Here is a 12563-nt window from a genome sequence, read left to right as displayed (position 1 = left end):
CTATCATTCCAAGGTTAAACTCTTCTCAAGTAAATTGCGATCTCATTGGATAGGTCCATTTGTTATTACTAATGTCTTTCACTATGGTGCAGTTGAAATTCAAATTTTGAAAATGGGAAAGAAATTCGTGGTGAATGGTCATCACCTTAAGCCCTACTATGACGGCTTTGCATTAGAAGAAGTCAAATTCATGCACCTAGAGGATCCCATCTATATAGATTGAAGAGTTTTCAACTCAATCTAGCCAAAGACGTTAAGAAAAGCGCTGTTTGAGAGCCAACCCAAGAATTTACAATTTTCTTTATTTGATAGCTACCAGTTAGGCGTGCCCATGCCAATTAGGCACGCCTAAGGAAGGCAATTTTCATCCGCGGGCAGAAGACTCTCCAATAGTTAGACGTGCCCATGTCATGTGGTCACACTTAATAAACTTAATTTTCAAGAGTTGGTCAAAAGACTCGAGAGCAGTTAGGTGTGTCCACATCTAATGCAGTGATTTTAAAAAAAAGGGGTAAAAGGACAATATTGCCATTTCTTACTTTCTATCATTTAAACAAGTAAAAATAAAAAAACAACGGTTGCCCTATTTTTTTCCTTCCTCTCTTTTTCTTTCTTTTTCTTTCTTTCCTTCTTCCCCTTTTATCCTTTTCCTGCTGCTGTAGCTGTCGTGCTCTTGCTCTCCTATCGGTGCACCGCACCCCGCAGCCAATCATTGCCGTCTTGCTCAGCGTGTCGCTGCCGTTGCTGTTGCCGCTGCTACCTCGTCATTCGCTGCTCGTCGCTACCGTCGTCGTCCATAGCTGCTGACCGTCGCTGTTGCTATCGTCCAGTTAGTCGCGCCGCATCGCTGCCACCACTGGTCTTCTGTTTTCTCTCCCTTCTCGCGTCGCTTTCCTGCCGCCACCGCTGATGTCACGCAGCACCACTGTCATCGCCTCTGCTATTGCTATTGCGTCAATCGTTGCTAATCGTCACTCGCTGCCACTGGTTCGTCGCCCCTTTGTTGTCTATCGTAGCCGTTCGCCGCTGCTGTCTGCCGTTCGTTGCCGCTGGGACGCTGTCACAGTTGCCGTTCGCCGATCAGGCTGCGGAGCCGCCGTATGCTGCCATCAATCCATCGACGTAGCTTCCAACTGCATTGGCTGTTCTCTTGGTAATTTTATTGGTCGCCTTCGTTATCCCCTACCGTCGTTTTGAGATCCCAAGTCACGGCCATTACCCTGCTTCTTACTGTGTGTCGCCATTGCCCCAAGTCAGATTATATCTTTCCTGCACTTTCTATTTTGTCGTAGCTGAGGATAGAGACATTATTTGGTAGCTGATGACAGATATTTTGTGACTATTCGGGATGCTTTGAATCCATATTTTCCTATCTCTTGTGTTGTTTGTCTAATTTCTTGTGCGTGTAGCCTGTGTTTGGGGATTTTGCTATTGAACTTGGCAATGGGCAGATTTTGATTGCTCTAATTTAGGTTCTGACTTGCACATTTAGTACTCCACGCGTACCTAGTGTCTATCCGTTGGTTTAGGGGTGTGACCTTGATTTTTTGCTTATTCTCGTTCCCTTGTTACCCAATGGCGAAAAAGCAAGTAAAAATGAAATCCAAAACCAACACTTCTTCCCCTCAACCCACTATTTGGTGGCTGTCAAACTACCAAAAATAAAATTTATATCAATACCTACTCTCAAAACTAAATGAATATAGTGGTGAATAAGATCGTTTCCTCAGGGAACTGGCAGATTTATTACACAGATAATTTGGGGGATTTTAGGAAGGGAGATATAAAGAACAAATTAAAGATGTAAGGGGTATTGAATTTCCACTTCGCAAATAGTGTAGTAGCTAAAGGGTATAATAAACAATTAATTGATACAACCTAATTAAGAAAATAATTTCGGCATCGGCTCACGCAATTAATCATAGATACCTGGATTAATTCACACGTTCATAAGTAAATTGATTCTAGCAATTCGGCAACCGCCAACTACCAATCTCTCCTTAGTTATAAGGTAGTCCAGAGGTGCTCTTAACTACTCCCTTGTAAAATAGTAACCTCAGAGACGCTCATAGGATTTAATCTATTCACAACTTTAGAAATTAGAAAGACCCAATTCTAACTAACAAACATACATGCGGGTTCATTTAAACTAGATTAACTATTTCTACAAAACATATTAAATTACTTGCGAGGCAATTAAATTGTGTCATTCCTCACAAATTTTAAGACAATCAAGTGATATGCACCATCGTCCTAATTGACAGAATATGGTACAGACAATTAAACAACTGGCCATATTAATCCAATAAATCCAAACAATAATAGCCTATTAAAATAAAGAATAATTAAATACCTACTAACGCAGAGTTTAAAATAGCGTAGAATAATTAAAAAGATCTCACAATTGTCCATGCACCGGGTTTTGATTATTTCTCAACTAGATAAAGGAACTTAGCCTTGTCTCATAACGATGATGCAATAGAAGACTTCAATCGAATTTAGTTGATGAAAAAGTAAAAGGGATAGCCGCTAGTCTCTAACTCACGATCTGAAGGAAAAGATAAAGACAAAGATCTAAATTACTAGTCTATTGTTGTCCTGTTTAAAGTTTTTGCGCCACCACCACCTTTTGCCAAATATGTAATTGTATCTATAGGAGATCCCTTTTCTTATTTTTCTCCTTGATTTTTTGCCAAAATATTCTCTAAACATGTTTTCTAATCCTACACAACTCCAAAAAATAGTGGCGAGCTTCCAGGGATAAGTCCCGCTGTCTGTTTTTTTGGACGTAACTCTGCAATCTCTGACGTGGGCACGCTTCGGAATGAATGGTCTTCTGGAAATTGGTCTCTTTTCATCACTTTTGACACGAATTGCTTGCAACTGGCACAAATACCAATTATGAACAGAAACCCATTACTTTGTATAATAAGTGGCCAATATTGAGACCAAATACCATCAAATAAAATGCATAATTGTCTCACTATCAAATCCCCCTACACCAAGACAATGCTTGTCCTCAAGTATTTCAAAGCTCAGAGATACAATTATAGCTACACACACGTAGCAGCCCAACATGTGAGTACAAGTGTCCTATCCTCCTAACAATGTCATCAAATTCAAAAATTTCAAAACTTAACCCTCTCTTATAGAATAATATATATGAACTCATCACTCTGACATGAGACACAAGGGGTTACTCTCACCACACGATAAAATGACGTTACCATATGTTTACTAATATATCACATCGCCACTACCAAAACCAAATTTAATGCAAAAATCAAAAGGTCTTGATGCGGGTTGTAATGGGGCTCAGGCACGGATTGGATTAAATAGGTAATTTAAGCTTGTTATATCAAAGGAAATACCATTGACCTGCTGCATGAATCCCAGTTTCCTTCTTCAATTCGATGATCTTTTCAAAGCATACCCATAAATTTTTTCAAGAAATTAGCAAGTGCCAGCGCAACCAAGGGTTTCACCCCATTATCTCAACATAACATATATTGACAATAGCACTTCATAACTCTTTCTTTTTCTTTTTTTTTTCTTCTCTTTTTTTCTTTTTTTCAAATACACACAACTACATGGAAATATAGACACACTTGATAACTTCAATCATCCTCTTTCAACACAATTCGAAATCATCATGCACTGAAATTAAGACATTCCTTTGACACAGGGTAAAAACAAATAGGGCTCGAACATAACAGGTTTAGGGGCAACGATATGGGTTATTAATAAAGAAAAGATATAGGTTCAACCATGGTCAATTAAGGGAGATCTGATGAAAGTTGGCTTTTAGAAAGCAAAAATGGTTAACCTAAGTGCCCTTATCATTCTAATGCATCAAATTCAGGTATGTGGTCTTGATATGCATAACAAAACAAGTTCTAGAACAATCAAATCATGTATGATATTACTCAATGAAGAACATAGAGCAGTTATCAATGCAATGCTCATTGGCTCGATAGCTCACAACAGGATATTAATTGCCAAGTCTTGCAAACTTCATCATTCAATTTCATTATTAAGAAGACAAGACATTTAACCACATAATATCACTGCTCATGCTTGTACAGTAATTGCAATCATCATAATAGTATCAAGTTCTAGACATTTTCAACTGTAGCCAAATGAACTCAGCATATATATTTCTTTTTTTCTTATTTTTTTCCTTTTTTTCTTATTTTTTGTTTTTTTTTCTTTTCTATCAAACCTAAAGAGCTAGAACTACTCCCCCCCACATCAGAAATCTACATTGTCCTCAATGAAGTAAAGAAAAACAGAAATAAAAAAGAAAGGAAATTGAGCTTCCCTGAAGGCCAAACGAGTGCCCAAAAGCATTATGGGAGAGAAGGATGAGGCGATTGAAAGCCAATATGGGCAAAGAAGGCTGCCAGATTTTCTGTCTGAATAGTAGAATGGACTTGCAAGGCGGCGAGGCGGTTATCCTTATCCAGATGCTCAACTCGGTCGCCCAACTCATGAATCGAGTCCTGTAGAGTACGGAAGTGAGTGCCCCAAGAAGATGGAGTAGCGGAGGAAGAAAGACCCGCCTGACCAGCCTCAGAGGTGGGCGTAGTGGGAGGGACCCGAGGTTGAGGCACACCATCTCCTGGAGGCGTTATCTGATAGGCATCACCCACCTTGCGAATGACGCCTATTCGCTCTAAACTGCGCAAATCCAAAAGCTCAAGCTCGCGAGCCATAGTGAGCTTATGGTCCTTATCAAGGTCCAATACCCCCAAACGGATGGCCAAGTGAATGATGAGCGATCCCATAATCAAGGGCTTGTGCCGCTTGCAAAGGACGGACTGCAACTGAGAGGCCACCCAACAACCAAAGTTGACATGTACCTTATTACGCATACACCAGAGGAATTAAAATTCAGCTTTGGCGAAAGTGTCGGATTAATCTTTCCGGCCCAAGAAATTATAGGCCAGGAATCTGTAGATAACTTTCAGCACAGGATCCTTAAGGTACAAGACCCTAGATTGACTCGGATCGTAGAGTTGAATGTCTGTGGATCACACACTCCATATTTCGATATAGTTGCTCGCAAAGGGTTAGGTGATCACAAGCACTGTTGATGTAAGTCCCGGAGGTGAGGGTATCCTCACTCACAAATTCCAAAATCACGTTAAACTCATTAATAGAGTGTTCCTGTGGGGTACCCCGCAACCTATATTTGATCATCCCCGATGTGTCTAAAACTAGAGAATCAGATTTCTCAAAATAGAAGGTGGTGTAAAATTCATACACAGAGCTCCTCATACAAAGGATAGTCAATAACCAGATACCGTTCCCACCCAATGGCAGTGAACAACTGCTCTACTTCCTTAGCAATGTTCAACTAGTCGAGGATCGGGGGATAGAAACACTTGCACGAGACGAACGGACATACCACCAAGGAGCTCAACCGCTCCTTCTGCTCAGATGGGAGGTCTTTTAAAGGTTCCCCCCACACCCCAGGAGACAATGTACTCCTAGATAGACCTAACCATGATCTAGTGGGGGATTGAATTGGGGCCCGCCTCTTACGAGGGTTGGAAGCCTATGCCTTAGACGGAGTGGCTTTTTTCGGAGCCATATAGGGCCAAATATGTCAATTCCAAAAGCATCAAAGCCGACAAGAAAGCGTAAAATAGAGATAAGGGACCACAATTGACAAAACCCACAGTTAATAGTCAAAAATAATCGACGAAGAGGGACCAAAGATACCCCACTGGCGTCACTTTGGCAAAAAATAATAAAAAGCAGACTATCAATCCCACGAATGACCAAATAGTCATGGAAACTCTGTCAATAGACCTTCTAACACAATATCCATAGGAGTTGGGGGCAAAAACAGATTACTAGAACCCCCAATTACACAGGGGCAGAGGCAATGGCCACTGAGGAACTATGTGGCAGCAACGGCAAATGGCTAGAGAGAGGAGCGCAACAGTGGTGCGATCTGGACCGATGGCCGTTGTGGCACTTGGTGTCGGCGAACTGTCAAGGGTCGCGAGGGAGAGAGAGCGAAAGGGGGAAGAGACCGACTGCGAGCGACGACCACAGGTGGCAGCACGACATGCGAGAGCGGCAGTGATCTAGAAGACACGCGACGTGGTGCGGGTGGCTGCGATGTGGGCTGCTCCGATTCGGACCAGTGGCGGCAGTTAGCATGCGCTAAGGGGAGTGGGCAATAGGAAGTGAGGTCAAATAGGAAGTGAGGAGATTGGGGAAGAATAAAGGAGAAAAGGCCAAAAAAGAAAAAGAAAAGAAAATAGGGTTGTAGGGTAGGGTCTCCCTTTTTTTTGCAGTGGTTGGAAGGCGTGGGCATGCCTTGGAAGTAGAAGTCGTCTGCCCATCTCTTTGTAACGCGCCTAAGAGAGTTGCTGTGAAGTGTGGGCACGGCTTGAAAGCGTAGGTCTTCTGTTCATCAATCTTTTAAAAGCGCCCATTTGCATTTAACATAAGGTGTGGGCACGTCTTGGCATGGAATGTCTCCTGCCCAAGAATTATGCCTCGAATCCAAAATAAAACTGCACAGAACACACTCATGACAAGGAATTTCTGTCAATAGGAACCGAAACAACCTCTTCTTGAACACAGAAATATCAAATAAAAACATAAAAATGACTAAAAATTGAAAATCTTGGATTGCCTTCCAAATAGCTCCTGTATTTAACGTATATGGCTAGACCAAAAGTAATTTAACAAATTAATTAGAACCGAGGTCGAGCAAATGGACCTCCTCCACAGTGCCAATTTCTGAAACATCTATAAACGATTTGAAACGATGACCATTAAGGTTAAAACTTTTGTTAGTCTCTAAACTTCTAATGTCAACTGCATCATTGGAAAAAACGTTGACAACAACATATGGGCCAATCCATCGGGACCGCAACTTACCTGGCATGAATTTCAACCGTGAGTTGAACAGAAGTACCTTTTGACCTATAGAAAATTGCTTATTATCCAATAGTCTGTCATGGATGGACTTTATGACCTTTTTGTAAAGTCGTGCATTGTCGTAAGCCTCCAAGCGGATTTCTTCCAACTCTTGAAGTTGGAGCTTTCTTTCCTTGCCATCTCTATCCGCATTCAAATTACACTGCTTAACTGCCCAAAACGCATGATCCTGGATTGCAACAGGTACATTACACATCTTACCATAAACGAACCTGTATGGAGACATTCCGATTGACGTTTTATACGCCGTGCGATATGCCCACAATGCGTCATCCAATCAGGTACTCCAATCCTTGCGATTTGGGTTGACCGTATTCTCCAAAATACTTTTAATCTAGCGATTAGAAATCTCGACTTGCCCGTTGGTCTGCGGGTGGTAGGTAGTACCAACTCAATGGTGAACTCCATACTTACGCATCAATGCTTCAATGGTGCAATTGCAAAAATGAGTACCTTGATCACTGATAATCACTTTTGGTATACAAAACCTACTAAAAATGTTGGATTTAAGAAATCCAGCAACAACTCGTGAATCATTAGTTCAGGTAGTCTTTGTTTCTACCCATTTTGACACATAGTCCATGGCTAACAGGATATAAAGAAAACTAAAAGAACTGGAAAACGGTCCCATGAAATCAAATCCCAGACATCAAAGATTTCACAAAATAACATACGAACCTGAGGCATTTCATCCTGGAGAGATAAACTCCCAAATTTTTAGCAGTTTTCACATCTTTTGCAAAACAAGTAAGCATGACGAAACAAGATTTGCCAAAAAAAAAGCATAATCAAGTATTTTTCGAGCAGTTCTCTTAGAACCAAAGTGACCGCCACAAGCATAACTATGACAATGAGTAAGTATAGAGCGAATTTCTTCATTTGAAATACAACAACAAATGATTTGGTCAGAGACTATTTTTCACAAATAGGGATCATCCCAAATGTAATATCTAGAGTCCTGTATTATTTTATCCTTCCTATTCTTACCCATACCACTTGAAAATTTGTGACTGAGCAAAAAGTTAATAATATTAGCACACCCAGGTTCCTCACCTCTAAGCTAAAACAAGTGTTCGTCTGAAAATACCTCGGATATGGGCACTCCCTCTTCTTCTCGGATCAATCTGCTCAAATGGTCTGCCACTAAATTGTTAACCTTTTTATGATCTTTGATATACAAATCATATTCTTGCAGCAGGAGTATCCAACGAATGAGTCTTGGTTTGGATTTCTTTTTTGTCAAAAGGTATTCAAGACTGCATGATCAGAGAAAACTGTTACTTTCGATCCCAATAAATATGATCAAAATTTCTCAAAAGCAAAAATAATTGCTAAAAGCTCTTTCTCGGTGGTAGTGTAGTTGCATTGAGTTGGTGTCAACATTTTTTATACATATAAATGACATGGCTACATTTTCCACTTCGCTAACCGAGCATAGCTGCCATCACATACTAACTGATCTGGAGGTTGAATGATCGGTGCCGTAATCAACATACTCTTTAGTGTATCAAAGGACACTTTACAAGCATCATCGAAATCGAATGGTGCCTCCTTTCGGAGTAATCGGGACAACGGCTGTGCAATTCGTGAGAAATCCTTGATGAATCGTCTGTAGAAATTGGCATGGCCAAGAAAACTATGAATCTCTTTAACATTAGTGGGGTAAGGTAAGCTAGTAATTAAGCCAACCTTTACTTTATCGACTTTGATACCCCTTGATGAAACAACATGGCCCAAAACTATATATTCCTTCACCATAAAATGATATTTTTCATAATTAAGGACCAAATTTGTTTCAATGCACCGCTGCAAAACTTTTGTTAAATGATGCAAGCATTAATCACCATAAACTGTGAAATCATCAATGAATATTTCAATGCAGTTTTCAGTCATGTCCGAAAAAATACTCATCATGCTTTTTTGAAACGTGCCCGGAGCATTACATAACCCAAAAGACATACGACGGTAAGCAAAAGTGTCAAACGGATAGGTGAAAGTGATTTTGTGCTGGTCCTCTTGGGCAACAATAATTTGATAATACCCTGAGTAGCCATCAAGGAAGCAAAAAAAAAATACTTACCTGCCAATTTCTCGAGCATCTCATCGATGAATGATAATGGAAAATAATCTTTTCTTGTGGCCGCATTCAACTTCTGGAAATCTATACACATTCTCCACCCATTTTGGAGTCTCATTGGCATTAACTCATTCTTCTCATTCCGCACAAGTGTAATTTCGATCTTTTTAGGGACGACATGCATTGGACTTACCCATTCACTATCGGAGATAGGAAAAATAATTTCTAACTCCAATAGTTTGAGAATTTCCTTCATTACCACCTTTTTCATGGATGGGTTAAACTTCCTCTGATGTTTCCTTACCGATTTTGCTTTTAGCTCAAGTAAAATATGATGCATGCAAATGGATGGTTTTATACCTTTGATATCTGCCAACGTCCATCTAATTGCAGGTTTAAACTCTCGCAACACTAGTAAGAGTTTTTCTTCTTGTACTGCTATCAGATCACTCACAATGATGATTGGCAGAGTGTCATGATCTCCCAGGTAAGCATACTTCAAATGCTTTGGTAATTCATTCAATTCCAACTCTGGTGCCTGTTCAATAGAGGGTAAAATTCTCTCATTAGAAGTGAACAATGGGAAAAATGAGTTGACTGACCTGTCTGGAAATGCAGGAAGTGAATGTAGTGACATAATTGCTTCTATAGTATCCTCATCATCCACGCTTTTCACTTTCACATTCGTCTTACTCTGTTGTAACACGAATTCCAGCTTGTCCTCAAGAAAATTCTACTCAAAGTGATCTTGCACAATGGAATTATTGATACAAACATAATTGACCGACTCAGTATCATTTGGGTATTTCAGTGTATCAAAAATATTAAAAGTGACTGTTTCCCCGTCGAATTCTACAGACAAGGTACCTTTATGATAGGTTGCAATTTTATCATTTATTTTATTATTAATTTCTTCTATTACCTGATTTGATGTGGTTTAATTGTCAGATTCTACCCGCTTTTGGTATTTTACATTTATTTCAGGGAATAGAACAAAAATATGATAACAAGTGCCAATTTAACAGAAAAGGGGTCCGAGTAACAGTGCTTATCCCAGAGGCATTTTTGAAAAAAGAAAAACTTTTCCCATTGTGGTAATTGCTGAAGAGGAAAGGGACGAAACAAGAGGGACGCTCTTTTTTTTTTTCCTCTATAGGGGACGCCGCACAGGAGGCATTAGATAGAAATTAGAAATAGGAGACAACTAGCAGATGACTTGGTAGTTTAGCTTTTGAATTTTCCGTTTCGTCTTCTTGTGGTTCCATTATTCGTATGTCGAGACCAAGTGAAGACATTGAATTACTTCCTGTAGCTTGCCTTTTTTCTTGATTTCTCCGAATTGAATTTACCCAATCACGGAGACAATGGCCGCAACTATTGCTGCAATTTTGTGTGGGTCTTTCTTGTCAGGGATAAACTAAATCCCCTTTTCTAGTCAAGAAACAATGGAGGTTTTGGTTTGCCTAAAAATTGTGAGATCGATTTAATTTTATTTTTTCCTTTTATTTATTAGTATTCGCATATTCTCTAATTACAGTGCTTATGATTGTTCAATTAATTGATTGTCTTGGATCCAGATAATTAGTTGATTGGGTAATCTATTGTCAATTAGGGCATTAAATCCATAATTGTTTAATTGCTCTGAAATAGTAACATTGGCATGATTGGGTTTGTGTCAGGAAAATACATGGGCTAATCTAAAATGACCCTGGTAGTGCGTTATTTGGTTAGAATAGGGCTCCTCTAATATGTAAAAGGCAATTGGGGAATTAAATCTTACAAGCGTACCTAGGATTATTTCTCAATTCGAGCAGTGATTAACGGGCATACCTTAATCATCGACACAGTAAGGAGGGATTGATTGTCATCGCTTGTTTGGCAGTTATAACCTATTTATTAATAAATAATTGGAATTGCCTTTGCATCGATGATCAATTAGGTGAACCATTGTTAAAATTAGACCTTTAATTATTATTAATCTAATTTTAGTAAATTGTTATTTAATTCTTAGTTAGCTATTTTTTTTATTTGAACTTCTTTGGTTGTTATCATTTATACAAAAACACCCCCTTGTTACTGTGAATTTTAAAAGAAACAATTACTCCCAATTCATGTGGATTTGACCCTGCTTATCACTATCTACAGAATTAGCTTTTGTTTAAGCAAGTTATTATTATTACACAGGCTCGACAACCTGTTAATTTTTGGCGCCGTTGCCGGGGACTGGTGTCAGTTATTTGTTTCTTTTTAAGTTCATTTTTGTTCTAATTTTCTAGTGCTTTTCGAGTGTATGCCTCGTTCTTCTCGTACAGGTGAATTAATTTTCGACTCTGAGGTAGAGAAAACTGCGCGTAGATCAAGTAAAGAGACCAGACAACTCAGAGAAGAACACTCCAGTGCTGCATCTCAGAGACTTGAGCCAGAAGTTGAACCAGCAGATTCGTTTGGTGACACTTCGAGTAACTCAGATCAAGAAGAAGTCACTATGGCGGATACACGAACACTAAGGGAGTTGGCTACTCCTAATTTAAATCAGCAACCTTTATGCATTATTTTTCCAAGTTTGAATGATAACACTTCTTTTAAACTAAAATCTGGTCTAATTCATCTCTTGCCATCTTTCTATGGTCTACCAGGTGAGGAGTCCTTCAAGAATTTACAAGAGTTCAACGTCGTTTGCAACAGCATGAAGCCCCCGGATATTACAGAAGAGCAGATAAAAATGAGGGCATTCCCCTTCTCCTTGAAGGACTCTGCAAAAGACTGGTTGTACTACCTACTACCAGGTAGCATTATCATGTGGGACCAATTGAAGAAAAAGTTCTTGGACAAATATTGTCCCACGTTTTGAGCTGCAAATCTAAGAAAGGAGATCTGTGGTATCAAGCAGCACCCAAGGGAGTCGCTTTATGATTACTGAGAGCGATTCAAGAAGTTGTGCATCAAATGCCCCCAACACCAAATAAATGAGCAGTTGCTCATAAAATATTTTTACGAGGGGCTACTTTTCAGAGACAGTAGTATAATTGATGTTGCGAGTGGAGGGGCACTGGTGAACAAGACCCCTTGAGCAGCGTGGGAACTAATTGAGGGAATGACTGAAAATTCGCTACAGTTTGGAACAAGAGAGGATGTCCCAACATGCAAGGTAAATGAGGTAGAGACATCTTTTATCTAATAGCAGTTGATTGAGTTAACATTGTTTGTTAGGCAATTGGCTGTAGGAAATGCATCTCAGGCTAAGGTGTGTGGGATTTGCACTGTTATGGGTCATTCTACAGAGATGTGCCCAATGATCCAAGAAGAAAGTGTGAAGCAAGTGAATATGGCTGGTCACGCGCCCGCGCCAAGACAGCTATAAGACTCATACTCAAATACGTACAATCTGGGTTGGAGAGATCATCCTAACTTCAATTATGGAGAAAATAGGCAGTCGAATTTTACACCAAATAGGCAGCAAGGGTACCAATAGCAGTACCAACCTTGCCTGCCACCACCTCATTCAAACTCAAGTCCGTCTATA

The 12563-nt window shown here is 39.8% G+C and overlaps 1 non-coding gene across 1 annotated transcript; it reads right to left on the bottom strand.

Moving 5' to 3' along the window:
• Positions 1-11897: 11897 nt before the first annotated feature.
• LOC113767179 lies at positions 11898-12004 on the bottom strand. The gene has a single exon (XR_003467900.1). It is a non-coding gene; the product is annotated as a small nucleolar RNA R71 (small nucleolar RNA).
• Between the last annotated feature and the right edge of the window lie 559 nt (positions 12005-12563).

The sequence above is a fragment of the Coffea eugenioides genome, chromosome 3 (assembly GCF_003713205.1).
Source record: "Coffea eugenioides isolate CCC68of chromosome 3, Ceug_1.0, whole genome shotgun sequence".
In the NCBI taxonomy this organism is placed as follows: Eukaryota; Viridiplantae; Streptophyta; class Magnoliopsida; order Gentianales; family Rubiaceae; genus Coffea; species Coffea eugenioides.
Note: the sequence above shows the minus strand (reverse complement) of the source record. Positions and strands in the feature narration are given on the sequence as shown.